Source organism: Ornithodoros turicata, chromosome 8 (genome assembly GCF_037126465.1).
Source record: "Ornithodoros turicata isolate Travis chromosome 8, ASM3712646v1, whole genome shotgun sequence".
NCBI classification, from domain to species: domain Eukaryota; kingdom Metazoa; phylum Arthropoda; class Arachnida; order Ixodida; family Argasidae; genus Ornithodoros; species Ornithodoros turicata.
The window spans coordinates 39,730,161-39,750,560 of NC_088208.1; the positions used below are offsets into that span (position 1 = coordinate 39,730,161).

Sequence of the window (20,400 nt, forward strand, 5' to 3'; positions counted from 1 at the left end):
ACCGAAACTTGTGGAAGTGACGGGTAGGACGGCCGCCATAAGCGGTTCTGACGAGCGCTATCTACGCTGCGCTACGACAGAAGAGAACACTCGGCAAGTGAGGGCGGTAATGTTGGAAAGTTTTAACGGGTTTGTGTTATCGGTGGCGCCAAAATTCTGAAGTGAGCTTCGCGGCAGCAGCGTGAAAATTACGATGCCTAACACTAGTTTCTTCTTTGTTCAACTATGGTGAGCTACAGTTCAACTGCTGGCCACATGGTATCTCCGTTACAGTTGTACTACACCAACATGGCAAACCACGCGTTTTAGACTCCCTGACATTAAAATAGCACGCGTCGAAATGAAGAAAGCGCCAGCTAAGGCATCATTTACACGATTTTCTGTACTGTGACACGACGAGCAGCTTCCTGAACCAAACTGATGCAACCAGTACGGCTACGCCAGCAAGATTTCAAAACAAGCAATCGTCGACAGAATTCTTCCGTGGACTTCACGCAGCGTGGACGCAGCAGCGGGAGAACTACGATGCCTAGCACAATTTTATTTGTTGTTCAGCTGCTGCCCGACCACATAGTACCTCCATGACTGGTGTATACAGCTTGTGTGGCAGACATATCGCGTCTGCTCTCCCCGACCTTGAGATAACGCGTCGAAATGAAGAAGCCAGCTAAGCCATCATTTACGTCTGCAGCACATGAGGAAGTAGGGCTTCACAAAGCAAAGTGATCCAACCAATATCGCCACGCCAGCAAGATTTATTAAGCGGGAATCTTCGACAGACTTCCTCAGCGGGTATATTACAACACCTGACGCTAGTTTCTTCCTTGTTGTTCAGGTAAGCAAATACATTGCATTTTCTTATGGATGTGACGACCGATTTTTGCTGCTCGTGGCGAATCCAAGAGCGTTGAGGAAATGCACCGAAAATGCGTGGACGAACTTGTTACTCCTGTGTGGGGGATGTGGAAATGAACCCACGGTTCAGGAATTAGCAAAATAATGTTCTCTCCTAAATGCCGCGGAAAGCTATTTCAGAATATCTCAATCGACTAGGAACGCAACAAATTGCGCCTTGTTACGTGTACTTATTGTCACTAAAGGCGGTAAAAGCAAGAGAAAAGCGAACTTGCAATAAATGGGTTGAGTGATTCTTTGTCAAATTAAAAATAATCAAGAATCATTGAAGAGCGTGATTCGGGTCTGGGTGCCGAACTATAACACACCTTGACCGTGAATTTCTAAAGGTTTCCCTGGAAGCTAAATTTTCGATAAAACCAAAGCAAATGAGGAGCTGTTGACAAAGCCATTGATCTATAGAAGAGTCGAAGAAGGCGGAATTTTTTAGTGATGGTCTTGTAGACCTAAATGCTTCAAGGAATCGTACTTATAACAATTGCTCTAGGGGAAAGAATGGACTGTAAATTAAGGGTGTTATCGCATAGCCAGGAAATCAGGAAATGAACGTCCCTCAGTCATTCTGCTTTTGGACTACCAAAGGACTTTCGACTACCTTAAGGCTGTAATTAAACTGAGGGATCCTGGCCATTAGCGAGGATTTCTCTCTGTACAATCTTGTGTCAAATTCCACTCGTCATTTTCGTGCACCACCGGTGGTGATGAAAGGGTACGCCGTTGGCAACGTCACCACTGACGCCCTGGTGAACTGTGCCGACATATGTCTGAAAGCATCTGAGGAAAACCCTAGAAAAACCCCAGACAGCACAGACGGCACCGGGATTCGAACCCGGGTACCTCCCAGTCTCGACGTGACATGGCCAGCACGCTAACCACTGAGGCACGCGAGCTGGTACCACCCGTGCCGGTATGGGTTTAGCACAGATACGGACAGAATGACCAATGAAACACTGTACACGTTGCACTGCAGTGGCCAATGTAATATGCACGTTTAAGCCAGTTTTAAGAATTCCTGCACTACAACGACCAGTGGAATTCGCCAGCATTGCAGCAGAAGAATCAAGAAAGTTGAGACAGTGCAATGGTTCGATAAGATAAGTTTATCGACATAGCGAGTTGTAGTACATCGGAAGAACTACAAAAAAATGATGCGATAAAGGAAGTTATCAAATCCAAGCTTAGCAATGTGATGTCACTCGCTTCACAGAAATAGGGCGATTGGCTTATCGTGTTTTCGGAACTGTTATCGTGAACACTTTCCAATGTACTAAAGCTGGCTAATGTGCAGTATGTGGTAGACTGCGCAGTTGAACAAGCGGGTCCGCAGTTTTGGTTACAGTGGCCAACTCCTGCGGTAGTCCCAAAACGCTTCGTGTTCAAATTTGAAAATACAAATGCGAGAGGTGTAGTGAATAAATGTGATTTGAGACATATCTAATCTGGCACTCACCACGTGTTCGTTTTGTTACCAGAACGTGGTTACAAAGCGCATGAACGAATTCGAAGGTAATTCCACTAATATATGAAGATACCAAGAGAGAAATTGTTGATTGTAAAACGAGAATTAATGATGAGATGTACAGCCTATATATTTGGGCTATTACCTCCCCCCCCCCCCACACACACACCGAACTCAAACTCTGCCACCGAATTCTTCGAAGATCTGAGATCACACATGGCAAGGTTCAACAAAACAAAGGTGGTTTTATTTTAACCTCCCAGAAATAAACTCGGACGTCATGACTAGGCTGGACAACGTCTGTGAAATTCAGAGACATTTCTTTTGAGATCAACATAAAAAAGCCGCTACTCAATTACCGCATGTCCATGGCACCACATGTCCTGGTGTGTACCTCTTATTCGTGAAAAATGACGTCGCACTACACGGATAATCATGTGAACTTGTTCCAAGTCGTGTCCGACAATGTTTCTGTCATTGCATCCTTGTTATGAAAGCTATTCCACGTTGCCGCTGTACCATTGCTGTCTCACTTTGATGAAAACGATACGGCTGTCGTTGACTTGTTGTCCTATTATGACAACCCAAGTGGCGCAATGTCCGCAGCTCCCCCCCCCCCCCGAAACTTCCTGAAGGGGCTCCAAGAATAACTTTATTGGGGGGTGATGAATGGGGAGTTGATGGCGGATGAATGGGGAATGGCCAAGAGACGCCTTTCAAGCAGGAAGTAGTCGCTTTAAGAAAATCAACGGTGGAGCGCAAATTTCCCACTTGTCGAAAAGTGGACGCCGACCCTGATTGTGCAGCATGGTAACTCTGAAAGTTAAGCACGAAAAATCGTTTCTCGTGACGTCAGCAAACTTGCGCCGCATCAGGTAAGCATGGCGAGTAGCCCTAAACTTTTATTGGTCACCGAAAATTTGTCTGCTACTGTAACGACGCTTCCAGAACTACTACACGAGTCACGTCATCGCCCTCCTGTCGGGACTGCGAGTGTCACGAAGTGACGTCGAATTCTCTTGTCCAATGACACGATCGTTGCAGGAGTAGAGGGTTTCTGTAGATAAAGGGCACTTTTCGCGCGAACCAGCACAAGGTGAAGTCGCGATTTCTGATCTCTGCTCGTGGTTATAGTCCTGCTCCCCTTTTTCTAAAGGACCTGCACGATGGCAGTCCAGCAGATGTTGGTGCTCACTGCGCTGCTAGTATTGAAGGAGTGTCGCTTGTGCCTGCTTTCCCTCTACCTATTCTGTCTGGAAGCACCAGCATGTGAAGCCGCAATTTCTATTCTTTGGTTGTGGCGATTCGCCTGCTTCCTGAAAATAAATAAATAAATAAACTTTATTAAATGATAATGATTGGAGAGTTTCATCGTCAGAGGTGAGACACTACCCCATCGCTCGCGGTAATGTGGCGCAACTTAGAGATTGGTTTCCTCACACTTAGGACTGAAGTCCTACCTACCGCGTGCAAAAAGTTTAGGGGTGCTTTTAGGGCAGGTCGTTGATGGGCTGAATTTGGCATGGACCAGGGGATTTTGACATACTGGGGGAGGGGGGGGGCGAGCGTCCAGCTGATTTACAGACACTGAGGTGTTGTTCGGGAAGGTTGGTAGTGCGGGTAATGGACAAGAATGCTCTAGGGCTTCCAGATCACCGCAGTGCTGGCATCTTGGAGAGTCAACTTGTTGTAAGCGGTAACGTCACTGAGCTGTAAAAGTCACATCGAGTCGCATACGATAAATTAGTGCAGCGTGTTGTCGAAAGGTGTTTCGCGGCATCCGGGAAGCAGCGTCGGATCAACTCTTGCAAGCATAGATTGGGAGGAAAATGTCACTTGTCCATTGGCGGGAAGCCAGTGGTGCCGCTAGATGTCGAAGAATGGAACGACGGTCTCCTCTCAGCTGTGCAATATTCGTTCTTCTCCTAGATGAGAGAGATCGCCCTCAAGTTGTCGTGGTTCCTGAACACGGCCATCTAGGGGGAAGACAGACCTGGTGACACCGTCCGTTTTCTGCTTATAACGGTGCACGTCTGTGGTACTGAAGGTACCAGACGTCGGTGCTCGCAGTTGCTGCTGGTATTGAAAGAATGTCGCTTGTGCTTGACTATCTATTATCACTATACGGAAACACCAGATGGTGAATCGGCGGTCTTTATTCTTACTCTGCCTATTCATTTGCTTCCCGTTTTTTTGCAGTGCACCTCAGTGGTGCCAATAGAAGCACATGTACGTTCTCGAAGGTGCTGTCCGTATCGGAGGAGTACCGTTTATGCTTGACTAGCTGTTCTGACTGCCTGGAAGCACCAGAAGGTGAAGACGCGGCTTCAGTTCTTTGTTTCTAGCTATTCACCTGCTTCCCGAATCCCGTTTTCTGCAGGCCCTGCACGGTAGGACTTCACCTCCATGGTCCCGAGAGAAACACGTGCAGGAGCTCGGAGCTGCTGCTCGTACTCTGAGTGTCGCTTGTGCTTTACCTATTCTTTCTGCATGAAGGCACCAGAAGGTGAAGCTGCACTTTCTATTTGTTTCTGGCTAGTCGCCTGCTACCCGTTTTCTGCAGGTCCTGCACTGTAGCAGTTCACCTAGCTGTGGTGCCGAGAGCAGCAGATGTAGGTGCTCGAAGTTGCTGCTGGTCTTGGAAAAGTGTTGGTTGTGCTCGACTATCTGTTCTGTCAGCACGAAAGCTCTAGAAGGTGAAGCCGCGGTTTCTGTTTGTTTCTGGCTATTCGGCTGCTACCCGTTTTCTGCAGGTCCTCCACTCTAGCAGTTCACCTAGCTGTGGTGCCCAGAGCAGCATGTGTAGGTGCTCGGAGGTGCTGCTGGTTTTGGAAAAGTGTTGGTTGTGCTCGACTATTTGTTCTGTCTGCACGGTAGCTCTAGAAGTTGAAGCCGCGGTTCCTGTTTGTTTCTGGATATTTGCCAGCTACGCGTTTTCTGCAGATCCTGCACTCTAGCAGTTCACCTAGCTGTGGTGCCCAGAGCAGCATATGTAGGTGCTCGAAGTGGCTGCTGGTTTTGGAAAAGTGTTGGTTGTGCTCGACTATCTGTTATGTCTGCACGGAAGCTTTAGAAGGTGAAGCCGCGGTTTCTGTTTGTTTCCGGCTATTCGCATGCTACCAGTTTTCTGCAGGTCCTGCACTGTAGCAGTTCACCTAGCTGTGGTGCCCAGAGCCAGCATATGTAGGTGCTCGAAGTTGCTGCTGGTTTTGGAAAATTGTTGGTTGTGCTCCACTATCTGTTCTGTCTGCAAAGAAGCTCTAGAAGGTGAAGCCGCGGTTTCTGTTTCTTTCCGGCTATTCGCATGCTACCCGTTTTCTGCAGGTCCTGCACTGTAGCAGTTCACCTAGCTGTGGTGCCCAGAGCAGCATGTACGTGCTCGCAGTTGCCGCTGCTTTTGGAAAAGTGTTGGTTGTGCTCGACTATCTGTTCTGTCTGCACGGAAGCTCTAGAAGGTGAAGCCGCGGTTTCTGTTTGTTTCTGGCTATTCGCCTGCTACCCGTTTTCTGCAGGTCCTGCACTTTAGCAGTTCACCTAGCTGTGGTGCCGAGAGCAGCATATGTAGGTGCTCGTCGTTGCTGCTGGTTTTTGAAAAGTGTGGGTTGTGCTCGACTATCTGTTCTGTCTGCACGGTAGCTCTAGAAGGTGAAGCCGCGGTTTCTGTTTGTTTCCGGCTATTCGCATGCTACCCGTTTTCTGCAGGTCCTGCACTCTAGCAGTTCACCTAGCTGTGGTGCCGAGAGCAGCATATGTAGGTGCTCGAAGTTGCTGCTGGTTTTGGAAAAGTGTTGGTTGTGCTCGACTATCTGTTCTGTCTGCACGGAAGCTCTAGAAGGTGAAGCCGCGGTTTCTGTTTGTTTCTGGCTATTCGCCTGCTACCCGTTTTCTGCAGGTTCTGCACTGTAGCAGTTCACCTAGCTGTGGTGCCGAGAGCAGCATATGTAGGTGCTCGAAGTTGCTGCTGGTTTTGGAAAAGTGTTGGTTGTGCTCGACTATCTGTTCTGTCTGCACGGAAGCTCTAGAAGGTGAAGCCGCGGTTTCTGTTTGTTTCTGGCTATTCGCCTGCTACCCGTTTTCTGCAGGTCCTGCACTCTAGCAGTTCACCTTGTTGTGGTGCCCAGAGCAGCATATGTAGGTGCTCGAAGTTGCTGCTGGTTTTGGAAAAGTGTTGGTTGTGCTCGACTATCTGTTCTGTCTGCACGGAAGCTCTAGAAGGTGAAGCCGCGGTTTCTGTTTGTTTCTGGCTATTCGCCTGCTACCCGTTTTCTGCAGGTCCTGCACTGTAGCAGTTCACCTAGCTGTGGAGCCGAGAGCAGCATATGTACGTGCTCGGAGTTGCTGCTGGTACTGGAACAGTGTTGCTTGTGCTCGACTATCTGTTCTGTCTGCACGGAAGCTCTAGAAGGTGAAGCCGCGGTTTCTGTTTGTTTCTGGCTATTCGCCTGCTACCCGTTTTCTGCAGGTCCTGCACTCTAGCAGTTCACCTTGTTGTCGTGCCCAGAGCAGCATATGTAGGTGCTCGAAGTTGCTGCTGGTTTTGGAAAAGTGTTGGTTGTGCTCGACTATCTGTTCTGTCTGCACGGAAGCTCTAGAAGGTGAAGCCGCGGTTTCTGTTTGTTTCTGGCTATTCGCCTGCTACCCGTTTTCTGCAGGTCCTGCACTGTAGCAGTTCACCTAGCTGTGGAGCCGAGAGCAGCATATGTACGTGCTCGGAGTTGCTGCTGGTACTGGAACAGTGTTGCTTGTGCTTGACTATCTGTTCTGTCTGCACAGAAGCTCCAGAAGGTGAAGCTGCGGTTTTTATTTGTTTCTGGCTATTCGCCTGCTACCCGTTTTCTGCAGGCCCTGTACAGTTCACCTAGCTGTGGTGCCAAGAGCAGCATATGTAGGTGTTGGGAGTTACTGATGGTATTGGAAAAGTGTAGCTTGTGCTCGACTATCTGTTGTTTCTGCGCGGAAGCTCCAGAGGGTGAAGCCGCGGTTTCTGTTTGTTTCTGGCTATTCGCATGCTACCCGTTTTCTGCAGGCCCTGCGCAGTTCACCTAGCTGTGGTGCCGGGAGCAGCATGTGTAGATGCTCGTAGTTGCTGCTGGTATTGGAAAAGTGTAGCTTGTGCTCGACTATCTGTTGTTTCTTCGCGGAAGCGCCAGAAGGTGAGGCCGCGGTTTCTATTTGTTTCTGGCTATTCGCATGCTACCCGTTTGCTGCAGGCCCTGCACGGTTCACCTAGCTGTGGTGCCAAGAGCAGCATATGTAGGTGCTGGGAGTTGCTGCTGGTATTGAAATAGTGTTGCTTCTGCTCGACTATCTTGTCTGTCTGCACCGAAGCTCCAGAAGGTGAAGCCGCGGTTTCTGTTTGTTTCTGGCTATTCGCCCGCTCCCCGTTTCCTGCAGGTTCTGCACAGTTTACCTAGCTGTGATGCCGAAAGCAGCATATGTAGGTGCTGGGAGTTGCTGCTGGTATTGAAAAAGTGTTGCTTCTGCTCGACTATCTGTTGTTTCTGTGCGGAAGCTCCAGAAGGTGAAGCCGCGGTTTCTATTTGTTTCTGGCTATTCGCCTGCTACATGTTTTCTGCAGGCCCTGCACAGTTGACCTAACTCTGGGTCCGAGAGCAGCATATGTAGGTGCTGGGAGTTGCTGCTGGTAATGAAAGTGTTGCTTGTGCTCAACTATCTGTCGTTTCTGTGCGAAACCTCCAGAAGGTGAAGCCGCGGTTTCTATTTGTTTCTGGCGATTCGCCTGCTACCGGTTTTCTGCAGGCCCTGCACAGTTCACCTAGCTGTGGTGCCGAGAGCAGCAAGTGTAGGTGCTCGGAGTTGCTGCTGGTACTGGAAACGTGTTGCTTGTGCTCGACTATCTGTTCTGTGTGCACGGAAGCTCTAGAAGGTGAATCCGCGGTTTCTGTTTCTTTCCGGCTATTCGCATGCTACCCGTTTTCTGCAGGTCCTGCACTCTAGCAGTTCACCTAGCTGTGGAGCCCAGAGCAGCATACGTACGTGCTCGGAGTTGCTGCTGGTTTTGGAAAAGTGTTGGTTGTGCTCGACTATCTGTTTTGTCTGCATGGAAGCTCCAGAAGGTGAAGCCGCGGTTTCTGTTTGTTCCTGGCTATTCGCCTGTTACCCGTTTTCTGCAGGTCCTGCACTCTAGCAGTTCACCTAGCTGTGGTGCCCAGAGCAGCATACGTACGTGCTCGGAGTTGCTGCTGGTTTTGGAAAAGTGTTAGTTGTGCTCGACTATCTGTTTTGTATGCATGGAAGCTCTAGAAGATGAAGCCGCGGTTTCTGTTTGTTCCTGGCTATTCGCCTGTTACCCGTTTTCTGCAGGTCCTGCACTCTAGCAGTTTACCTAGCTGTGGTGCCCAGAGCAGCATACGTACGTGCCCGGAGTTGCTGCTGGTTTTGGAAAAGTGTTGGTTGTGCTCGACTATCTGTTTTGTCTGCATGGAAGCTCTAGAAGGTGAAGCCGCGGTTTCTGTTTGTTCCTGGCTATTCGCATGCTACCCGTTTTCTGCAGGTCCTGCACTCTAGCAGTTCACCTAGCTGTGGTGCCCAGAGCAGCATACGTACGTGCTCGGAGTTGCTGCTGGTTTTGGGAAAGTGTTAGTTGTGCTCGACTATCTGTTTTGTATGCATGGAAGCTCTAGAAGGTGAAGCCGCGGTTTCTGTTTGTTCCTGGCTATTCGCCTGTTACCCGTTTTCTGCAGGTCCTGCACTCTAGCAGTTCACCTAGCTGTGGTGCCCAGAGCAGCATACGTAAGTGCCCGGAGTTGCTGCTGGTTTTGGAAAAGTGTTGGTTGTGCTCGACTATCTGTTCTGTCTGCACGGAAGCTCTAGAAGGTGAAGCCGCGGTTTCTGTTTGTTCCTGGCTATTCGCCTGCTACCCGTTTTCTGCAGGTCCTGCACTCTAGCAGTTCACCTAGCTGTGGTGCCGTGAGCAGCGTATGTAGGTGCTCGAAGTTGCTACTGGTTTTGGAAAAGTGTTGGTTGTGCTCGACTATCTGTTTTGTCTCCATGGAAGCTCTAGAAGGTGAAGCCGCGGTTTCTGTTTGTTTCTGGCTATTCGCCTGCTACCCGTTTTGCTGCAGGCCCTGCACAGTTCACCTAGCTGTGATGCCGAGAGCAGCATATGTAGGTGCTCGGAGTTGCTGCTGGTACTGGAAAAGTGTTGCTTGTGCTCGACTATCTGTTCTGTCTGCACAGAAGCTGCAGAAGTTGAAGCCGCGCTTTCTATTTGTTTCTGGCTATTCGCCCACTACCCATTTTCTGCAGGTCCTGCACAGTTCACCTAGCTGTGGTGCCGAGAGCAGGATATGTACGTGCTCGGAGTTGCTGCTGGTACTGGAACAGTGTTGCTTGTGCTCAACTATCTGTTCTGTCTGCACAGAAGCTCCAGAAGGTGAAGCCGCGGTTTCTATTTGTTTCTGGCTATTCGCCTGCTACCCGTTTTCTTCAGGCCCTGTACAGTTCACCTAGCTGTGGTGCCGAGAGCAGCATATGTAGGCGCCGGGAGTTGCTGCTGGTATTGGAAAAGTGTTGACTATCTGTTGTTTCTTCGCGGAAGCTCCAGAAGGTGAAGCCGCGGTTACTATTTGTTTCTGGCTATTCGCCTGCTACCCGTTTTCTGCAGGTCCTGCACAGTTCACCTAGCTGTGGTGCCGAGAGCAGCATATGCAGGTGCTGAGAGTTGCTGCTGGTATCGAAAAAGTGTTGCTTCTGCTGGACTATCTGTTGTTTCTGTGCGGAAGCTCCAGAAGGTGAAGCCGCGCTTTCTATTTGTTTCTGGCTATTCGCCCACTACCCGTTTTCTGCAGGTCCTGCACAGTTCACGTAACTGTGGTGCCGAGAGCAGCATATGTAGGTGCTGGGAGTTGCTGTTGGTATTGGAAAAGTGTTGCTTGTGCTCGACTATCTTGTCTGTCTGCACGGAAGCTCCAGAAGGTGAAGCCGCGGTTTCTGTTTGTTTCTGGCTATTCGCCCGCTACCCATTTTCTGCAGGTCCTGCACAGTTCACCGAGCTGTGGTGCCGAGAGCAGCATATGTAGGTGCTCGGAGTTGCTGTTGGTACTGGAAAAGTGTTGCTTGTGCTCGACTATCTTGTCTGTCTCCACGGAAGCTGCAGAAGGTGAAGCCGCGGTTTCTGTTTGTTTCTGGCTATTCGCCCGCTACCCATTTTCTGCAGGTCCTGCACAGTTCACCTAGCTGTGTTGCTGAGAGCAGCATATGTAGGTGCTCGGAGTTGCTGTTGGTACTGGAAAAGTGTTGCTTGTGCTCGACTATCTGTTGTTTCTGTGCGGAAGCTCCAGGAGGTTAATGCTGATTTTTCTATTTGCTTCTGGCTATTCGCCCGCTACCCGTTTTCTGCAGGCCCTGCACAGTTCACTTAGCTGTGATGCCGTGTGCAGCATATGTAGGTGCTCTGAGATGCTGCTGGTATTGGAAAAGTGTGGCTTGTGTTTGACTATCTGTTCTGTCTGCACGGAAGCTCCAGAAGGTGAAGCCGCGCCTTCTATGTGGTTCTGGTTGTTCGCCTGCTACCCGTTTTCTGCAGATCCTGCATGGTAGCAGTTTACCTAGCTGCGGTGCCGAGAGCTGCAAATGTGGGTGCTCGGAGTTGCTGCTGATATTGGAAAAGTGTTGCTTCTGCTCGATCTGTTCTGTCTGCGAAAGCTCCAGAAGGTGAAGCCGTGGTTTCTATTTGTTTCTGGCTATTCGCCTGCTTCCCGTTTCCTGCAGGTCCTACACGATACCAGTTAACCTCTGCACTGCCGAGAGCAGCTGATGTAGGTATTCACAGCCAGTGCTGATGATAAGAGTCGCTTGTGGCTGATGATACTGGTTCCTTCTATACCTCTTTGTTTGAAAGCAGCAGAAGGTGAAGCCGTGGCCTCTATTATTTGTTTGTCTATTTGTCTGTAGTAAGCGCTGACCGCTGGCTTCCGCAACAAGCCAAGGGGTCTAGACACCATTAAAAGCAATTAATTAGAAAGTAAGGCTCCCACAGTAATTAGGGCCATCTAGTTGTCACCACACTAATTGTGGAGCATCTAGCTCGTGTCCAGACCACCCTGTGTGCTGCTGGCAACAAGCGGTTATAAAGAAAGGAAAAAAATAGAAATATAGTGGAGAGAAATAATTTATTTCAAAATCAATGTTGCGATGTAGAAGTCTCACCGGATCTGCCGAGTGGCCAGCAACTGCCATGTGTCCCATTGGCGGCTGGTAGCTGCAGAGATCGATGGCAGGTAGCTATCGAGTTGTAATGTATTGCTCCAGATGGGGCCACCGTGCCCGCCGGCGATATTCGTGGAAGACAGAAAAAGTAATAAAATTCTAGCGATGGGTAAAACTTACTACAAGAAAGACACTGCTAAACAAGTATAAATATGCGAGATCAAACACCAAACATCAGGGAAAACGCTTAAGACGAGCGCATACGCCTAATCGCAGTGCGAACACTGAATAACTGAGAATAGAGTATGAATGCAAGAAGGTCACTGCTAAACAAGTCTAAACATGCGACAGCATGGAGAAAAGGCTTAATACGAACGCAGATCTAGGTATGTGGGAGCTAAGGTTTAATTGCAGTGTAACCACACATCGCTACAAAACTCAACAGCAAACATAAGATGACAACAACTATAGGCGGAGAGTTTTTAATCTTCCGGAGGGGGCCAGGACACAACATCCCCTACCGTTCATGCATTTCAAGGCAGGATGTCGGGAATTCCGTGTTGCAAGGTAATTTTTTACAGTATTTTCATGATCACTTGCATGACACACGCGATTTTTAGGATATCCCTCAAAACTTTCATCTTGTGTGTCAGCTGGGTAGGCCTTCCGGATAGGCCTTGACCCTCCTGGGAAAGTTCAGAGGGGACTCAGGTTTCTAAGGCCCTTACTTTTCCTGCACGGTGATGGAGCATCGTACCGCTTCCAACTAGAGCACCACTGATGTGGGGCAACAACAGTGGAGCGGCCGACTGCACAGACGCTCCTGATAAGAGCTAGGCTACGACTGACGTGGAGCACCTCTCCGCGGGCAGTACGCATGCATGAGCGAGCGCACTCCTAGCGCCCCCTGTGGCGCGGCCGGGTAGCAGTGGTCATCCCCTCGCGCGCTCCCCGCACCGCCGAGTTTCTGTTGCACTCTTTTTCTGCACACCCAGCTGCCACGCATTGACGCGCTCTCGGTGGCTATGGGCTGCTGCTTAATTTCGATTTCACTCTCTTTTCTTTGCTAGTGTTTATTTGAAAACGCTCCATAAATCGAGAGCACGCACTGGGCTGGCATCATCATTGTGACTAATGCCTCTCATAAGCGGGAAAAGACACAAAACGGTGAACTTCGCAAATTTATTCGCGGCACCATGGAGGCAGCCTTTCAAGTCCACTGCCTGGAATGGTTGCAAGCACATAAATAAATGTGCCAGGGCAAGATGAAGAGGCTCGACCACGTCCTAGCGGTGGACAGAGTGATGAAAACGAAGTCCAACTTTAGCCGTGATAATCTGTATTGGTAGCATAGTTCGGATCTGGAGGACTTTGTGTAAATAAGAGATGCATTACTTTGCAAGGCTCAGTCTCTTCTTTTATTTGTGCAAAGTGTGCTACATGCCCTGCTAATCTCCCGAAATGTGAGGTGGGAAGAAACAGACTTCACGCGTCGCAAAATTGTCATAGGCTGTATCGAAACTCTTCAAACATTTTAACGATGATGTCATAGGAATTACTTACAAGGATCTTCCAAGCTGGGCGTGGTCGAGGTTAGACGAGAATGATGATGAAAATATCTCTGACATTTATAGTAACTTTTTTTTTTCTCTCACACTGTCTAACGTCCTTGAACGTGTTTGGACAATAACTCTGCGATAAGCAAACGTCATAGAGAAAATGTTGGAGGTCCCTACACAGATTAGTCTATTGGTTAGCGTCTCACGCTCAGTCTTGGAGGCTTCAGGGTTTGAATTCCGCTGTGCTACAGTGTTTGTTAGGTATTAGTCCTGTTTTTTTTTCGACGTTGAGGAGGTCGCAATGTGAGGAGGAGAGCGGCGGCGACCATAAGCTTCGCTCTGGTTCTACGAGGATTGAACGCATGCCCGTATAGGGGCATCCATCCACGACGCGAGGCGTTTCGAGGAAAAAATGTAAGTCTGCTCGATCTGCTCTGTGTGTGTTCTATATCTGGTATTGCTTTTCAGGGAATGGTAGCCGCTGTCACCGCATGTCATTAAACACACGGGATCCTTCAACCACCGAGCAAGCTCTCTCCTCATCATTCTCCCTCAACTGAAAGGAGAAGTGAGTATTGTTCATGAGGAAAATCTCATATTGATTTTGTTTGACTGCAGTGCTGCACTGTTTCATACGCCAGCACGACCCCATCGATGCCATGCTTATGGCTGTAGAAAGAGAGCCCAAAGCTGGAAGAGAGAATCAAAGGTCGAATCGAAGCACGAAGCTAGAATCTCTGTAACGGTCCAGTCGTCCTTTCAGACGACGATGACGACAACTGAGTCAGTACATCGCCCTTCATAATACGTGAAACAGATGACTACAATGAACCCCCAAGGTGGGGCACGACAGTGCAGAAAAGTTGCTCATGTTTTCATTCCTCTTTCTGGTACAGTATGTTTGGTAAATTGATACAAAAAATGATATGTATGAAGAGGTATGCCCTAGCCTACGACAAAGAAGGCGCACTGCGAAAAGCTAGCTCCGTCGACTGTCAGTATCTTCACAAATGACAAGTGCGTCTTGTACGAGATGGCTCATCAAGTGCAAGCACCCCATTTATGTGGGATTTGCCATTTTAGAGATATCCAAAGTCCGAGTGTACAGCTTCCTTTATGAGTTGCTCTTTTCTCGCTTGAAGTGTCCAGTGCAGTTGATCTATTGCGATATGGACAGTGTAATCAGGACAGGTCACACGTGCAAAAGCAGCTAATGAAAATTGAGAACGAGTTAGATCTGGCCTCCTATCCACCGGACCACCCGCTTTTCAACGACGAGCCCGCGAATCGGATGTGGTACTCAAACGCGAGACAGGAAGTGGTGTTATTCAGGAAGTCGTAGCCATCCAAGCCAAAATGTACAGCATTCTCTTGGCTGGAACATGCAAATAGGTCACGAGAGCGAAAGGAGTTAAGAAAAATGTGGTGAGGAAACACTTATTGCACGAAATATACCAAGATTCTCTGTCCAATGAAAGGACAGTGCACCATCTCTCACAAGTAGTGCACCATCCAGAGCAAACAATATGCACCATTTCGAAACTCAAGAATAGCTTGGTCCTTTACGACGACAAGCAAGATCTCGTGGATGCCATACGCTCCTTCCCTTACGGAAGCTGCAGATACGGTACGCTTTGCTGGTGTTTTGACGCATATCAGATTACTATAGTACTCTGTCTATTTTTGTGCAGCATCAGAAAACCCGGAAGCGACCCAGAGAACGTCGTCGGGGATAGTGACGGTGAACAAAGAGCAAGGCCTTTGTGCACGCCCATATCATTGAGAATACAAATGAAAAGCTGTAGTCGAGATGTGCTCTCTCTCTCTGTCGCAGAGCATGGGTCATTGTGGCAGTGTGGTAGTGGAATGGGTGTATAAAAAGACTGACCATTCCGTCATCGTGCTGGTGCCGTGACTTGCGGAATGACGACACTGGGATGAAGATTTCCTGTACCTTTTCTGGCACGCCTGATCTTCTCGTAATGTTGTGTTTGTGAGATCAGGCAAGTCAGGGAGGGTGCAGGCATCTATCGACTAGCTCAAGAGATGTCTTTGTGTGCTTAGATTTAATAAAGGTGTTTCCATGAGACAGAAAAAAGTCTCGGCAAAGTTATTGAGGCTGTTCAGTGTGTTGCATTTCGATAACCAAACGGTATTTCAATAAATAAGTGACAAAGTTCACAGTGTAGACTGTTGGCAACGGTGCTGCTTCCACAGTGTGTACTTAATATGAGCAGCGGCATGAGCGAGGAGGTCCACAATATCTGCAGAGACTTCTTTGGATTGGGTGTTGGTCGAGCTCACAGATCCGCTCATCAGTCGCAAGAGCCCATCCGGAACCGTTATGAAGACGTTCTTGTAATGGGAACAGATCCGACGCACCACCTTCTGCAGCGGCCCTCAGACAGATCTTTCATATATCGCCACAGCCCACCATGTCTATGACATAGCGAAAAAACAGTGACGACGAGCTTGTCCTGGGGACTCTCCTTGTTGAAACGTTCATTCTTCACTTCCTCCCAAAAAGCGTCAATGCGGAGACAAGTTTGTAAAGCGCGGTATCTGAACATTTGCATGTATTGGCCAGAGTGATGATGCAAGTGCAGTGCACACTCCCTTTATAGGGCTATTTCAAATGAAGACTTGCAAAAAAAATGAGAACGAAACTGAAACAGAAGCAGCCCGTTGCCGCTAGGACCATGCGTGGCAGCCGGGCGCGCGGAGATAAGAGAGCGAAACCGAAATTCAGAGCTGCAGCGTGCCAGAAGATGTCTGCTGTCTGCCGCCCGCGCCGCAGGGGGCGCTACGAGCGCTCACGCGTGCATACTGCCCGCGGAGAGGCGCTTGACATCAGTCGTGACCTGGCCCTCGTTTGGAGTGGATGCTGCGGTCAGTCACTCCGCGATCGTCACCCCACAACAGTTGTGCTCTCGTTCTCGTCGGGATCAGTGAGATGATCCGGCGCCCTGTGGGAAAGGCGAGTGTCATCGCGGCAGTCATCATTTGCTGTAGCGCTTATGCTTTTTTCTCCGATGAGTATGCATGACTGAATTTGTTTAGCAATGACTTACCTTGGCACTAGTATTTTGTTGCCTCTATCATCTTGTGTGTTGGCTCGTGGGCTTTGTAGCGATGTGGGAATACGCTGCGATTAGACCTAAGCTCCCTGATACCTGGATCTGTGCTCGTCTTAAGCCTTTTCTCCGTGCTGTTGCATGTTTATACTTGTTCATGTTACATGTTCTCCTTTACGCAGTGTTTGCACTGCGATTAGGCCTAAACACTCATCTTTAGCCTTTTCCCTGATATTTTGTATGCAATGTTACATGTTTAGACTTTCAGCATTTGCCGTAACGGCGAGGCCTTTCTCCCGATGAGTATGCATGACTGGACTTGTTTGGCAGTGACTTTCCTTGCCGCTAACCTATTTTGTTGTTACCTTGTGTTAGCTGTTGAGTTTCGTAGCGATGTGCGGTTGCGCTGCATTTAACCTAAGCACTTGTCTTGAGCCTTTTCTTCATGCTGTTGCATGTTTAGACTTGTTCAGCAGTGTCCTTCTTGTTGTAATTTTTACCCACCGCTAGTATTTTGTCGTTTTCTGTCTTGCTTGCATATTGTCGTGAGGGGGACGGTGGCGCCATCTGGCGTTATCCCTTGCAACTAGGTAGCCATCAGTGGTCGATCTCTGCAACTACCAGCCGACGACGAGCAACATGGCGGTCGCAGGACACTCGGCCATTCCAGAGAGATTTCTTCGGCACGGCATCGTTGATTTTAAAATAGCTTCTCCACTCTATTATCACTTCTTTTTTTATGACCGCTGGTTGCCGGCAACACACAGGGTGGTCCGGACACGAGTTACATGCTCCCCAATTAGTGTGGTGACTCACTGGATGGTCCTAATTACTGTGGGGGCCTTAATTGCTAGTTCATACGCTGCACAAGTGCGTCTCTGCGCATGAGAGGAGGCAGTGAGAGGGAAGAGGCAGGGCGCCGGGACTTCCCGACTTCCCGAGTGGAGTAACCGGGAGAGGAGATATGCGCAGAACGCTCGGTTACTTGCATAGCGTATTGCTTTTTCCTTTTCCTTTCCTCTCCTCCTCTCCACCACCTTTCCCTTCCCGAGAAACATGCCGCCTAATGAGGCAGGCAGACCTCTCGGGTTCCTCCCAACGACACTCCTCCTCCTCCTCCTCCTCCTCCTCCTCCGTATTGCTTTTAATGGTGTCCAAGCCCCCTTGATTTGTTGTCGGCAGCCAGCGGTCAGTGCTTACTACTTTCGTCTGTTTCTGGTTTTCTGCAGGTCCTGCGCACGATAGCAGTTCCCCTCTGTGGTGCCAAGCGCAGCAGATCTGGGTGCTCACGGCCTTTGCGGGCATTGAAAAAGAGTCACCTGTCCTGTTCGCTCTACCTCTCTGTCCGAAAGCAGCGGAAGGTGAAGCCGAGGTTGGCTATTCTTTTCTTTTTATTCGCCTGAACGATTTTTCGCATGTTCTGCACAATAGAAGTTAACGCGCAAAAACTTGCAAATGTAGGCGTACATTAGCAGGTGTCAATTTCCCTCAGCCCTCATGCCTGGCAGCTCCTGCGTGAAGCGGAAATGTCGTAAAGTTAATTTCTAGAGTGTGACGTCATGGGGTATACCTACGCCTCTGGAGAACTTTGCTCTCTGAAGTCCATAATGTAAAAGCAAGAGTCCGGAGCGACGACACGAACACACTACTCAAACCAGCAAAGTTATACTAATGACAAGAACACCATGTATACATATAGTGACACAGCACGGGGAAAATAGGAAAAGGAAGGCAACGACTGAGGTTTTCACATTATAGAGTTGAGCTTATAGAGCTGGCCTGCATATACGCCATCTTGTCAATTGCTATCTGAAAGTCAATTTCCGTATCGTCACCACGTCTCCTGGCAGATCTCCAACTTCAGCTGAAGAGCAGGTAGGCTCGTGCTGTTGTTAAATAGGACGTCAAATATCGATGTCAAACGATGATACGGCGCCGAAAGACTCCTGACGTAACTTTTTCTTGGAGAATCCGAAACTATATATTTAAAAAAAATCGTAGAAACGCGTAGCGTTCAGTGATGGTATCTTTTTCTGCCTAATGAGGCCGAACGAGGTTAATTTATAATACGAAATAAAATAATTTTTTGGAGTCCGCAGTGGCATTTTATAGGTTACTTTGTGGCTTTTCCATTTCTCTGTAAACCTCTTCGCAGTTTATAAATTGGGCTGTTGACTACCGGTTTCTGCAAGCTCAAAAAATCGACGAAGCAAGCATCTCGCACCATACTTCCTTTATCGTCAGGCATGTTGTTTTTCAGTGTTCTTGGAAGGTCAAGTTTTGTTGACCTGCAGAGATTGAAATTGGTCTTTTTTGTTTGTTCGTATGCTTTCTGTTTGTTTTTGTTTAAGCTAAATTTGTCATCTGGGATTCCAAGAGAAGTTGTTATGCCTATTACAGAAGACGAAAATAGCGATGCACGAAATTTTCCTGACTTAACTAGTTCCACAGGAGGTACTATGCTCATTTTATTTTGGGATGTCCTAAATCGCGATTTAGAGCGCAGTTGCAGAGTGTCCTTATTTACATGCACTGATATTTAGAAGTGGGAGAGCGCTGTTCAAGAACAAAACCCGTTGGCTGTCGCTAGCACTCGTTTATCGTTATTTCGATACTCTATCGTTGTGCCAAATTAATTAGTTAGCTTAATTAAAATTAGTAAATAAAATTAATAATAAATAAGTAATTAAAATTAGCTGCCTTTTAATTGGTTTTGGGGCTGAGGTGTACATTGAGAGATATGAAACACCATGCGATATCTCGCCGCAATCGCGGCACCCTCGTTTTTCCCATGGTGTTTCTCATGGCCCTCAACCTCTATCGAATAGACATCCACCGCACTTAAATTTAAAATTGAATGAAATTAATCGCTGCTTTTCACACCGTTTTCTAGTGCTCTACTGCGTCTCCTGCATATTTCCTGATTGCATCGTCACATTGGAACGTCATCGTCCGCAACTTTATGACAACGTGGACTGTCTGGCCAATGTCCTATCCACGTCGTGTCGGCCATGGAAGTCAGCCTGTCGTCAGCCTGTCGTCAGCCCATCGGCAGGACGTCGGCAGTCGCCGTTGAGTGCAGGAACAGATGTTATGAACTTTTTTGGGTAGCGGACGCGGCATTAGCATATGTACGCAATAAACGAAGCGTAATGCAAACACAAACGAAGGCAGAGCGAGAGTTTTAGAATCGGGTATTCTCCGGCGAAAACCCCCAAAACGAAAACACCTGGCATTTGTGGGGTCATCTTGTGGCACCACTGTACCCCTTTTGTGTACGAAATTTAATTTGAGGAGAAATGGTACCCGTGTTTTACCTAAATATCGTTGAAGCTGGAAAGCAGGCGTGTTTTTCATTACTTTCAACATTGCGCGAAGGCGACGGAGGTTCACGTTTTTTGTGTGGCGATTTCGGGTACCCACGCTATTTCCGAAACGCCTTCTATACCGGGAAACACTGAATTCTCTGAACGTGCGCTGTAGGAGTCCCCAAATTTGTTTGGGGTCCCAAAGTGCTTGGGTACCCTATTCTAGAACTCTCAAACGCTTACTGTCTAGCAATGACTCCATGAGTGCAACAAACACCCAGCGGAAAGACAGAAGACTGTAATATGCCTGCGTGTCCTGGTACTTTGTATGCTTCTGTTTTGCTGGTACTTTGTATGCTTCTGTTTTGCTGGTACTTTGTATGCTTTTATTTTGCTGGTATTTTGTATATGCTTTTATTTTGCTGGTATTTTGTATATGCTTTTATTTTGCTGGTATTTTTTATATGCTTTTATTTTGCTGGTGCTTTGTAAGCATCTGTTCGCCGGCCCCTTTACGTGGTTGCGTTTACTGGTATTTCACTTAAGCACACACTGTTCACACCTATTAAAGAAAGCACGCGCACACAGACATACACACGCAGGTGTAAAAATCTAGTGTTTGTGTTGTCTCGGAAGGATTGTGTCATAGCTGGTCCTTGGCAGGCAGTTACAGCGATTGGAACCGTTGATTTTTTTTTTCGGTCCCGTTTTAACCGGGCCGTAATTTTGCTAAATGAAAGCGACCTTACGCTCCCAGTACACTGTTGGGAAAGGTGATAGATAACCGTTTCAGGTGAGTAAAAAAAAGTGTCAGTAGTACAATGATTTCACCTCTGAACCGAACCAGTAACCGTATGATTTTTCCGGTTCGGGACAAGCAGAAAGAAATACTGTTAGGGTTCGTCACAAAACGG

General features: G+C 48.2%; 2 long non-coding RNA genes across 4 annotated transcripts; one reads left to right on the top strand and one right to left on the bottom strand.

Annotated features, from left to right (window-relative positions):
• The first annotated feature begins 287 nt into the window (after positions 1-287).
• LOC135366276 (uncharacterized) lies at positions 288-20,079 on the top strand. 3 transcript variants are annotated; one of them, XR_010414126.1, is made up of 5 exons: positions 10,778-10,865; positions 10,923-11,050; positions 11,108-11,246; positions 17,408-17,550; positions 19,072-20,079. It is a non-coding gene; the product is annotated as an uncharacterized LOC135366276 (long non-coding RNA). The 3 variants fall into 3 exon arrangements; XR_010414128.1 differs by lacking the exons at positions 10,778-10,865; positions 10,923-11,050; positions 11,108-11,246 and adding an exon at positions 288-835; XR_010414127.1 differs by lacking the exons at positions 10,778-10,865; positions 10,923-11,050; positions 11,108-11,246 and adding an exon at positions 12,551-13,013.
• LOC135366277 (uncharacterized) lies at positions 17,559-17,963 on the bottom strand. Its single transcript, XR_010414129.1, has 2 exons — positions 17,753-17,963; positions 17,559-17,689 (listed from the first exon to the last, which is right to left on the bottom strand). It is a non-coding gene; the product is annotated as an uncharacterized LOC135366277 (long non-coding RNA).
• Positions 20,080-20,400: the final 321 nt, after the last annotated feature.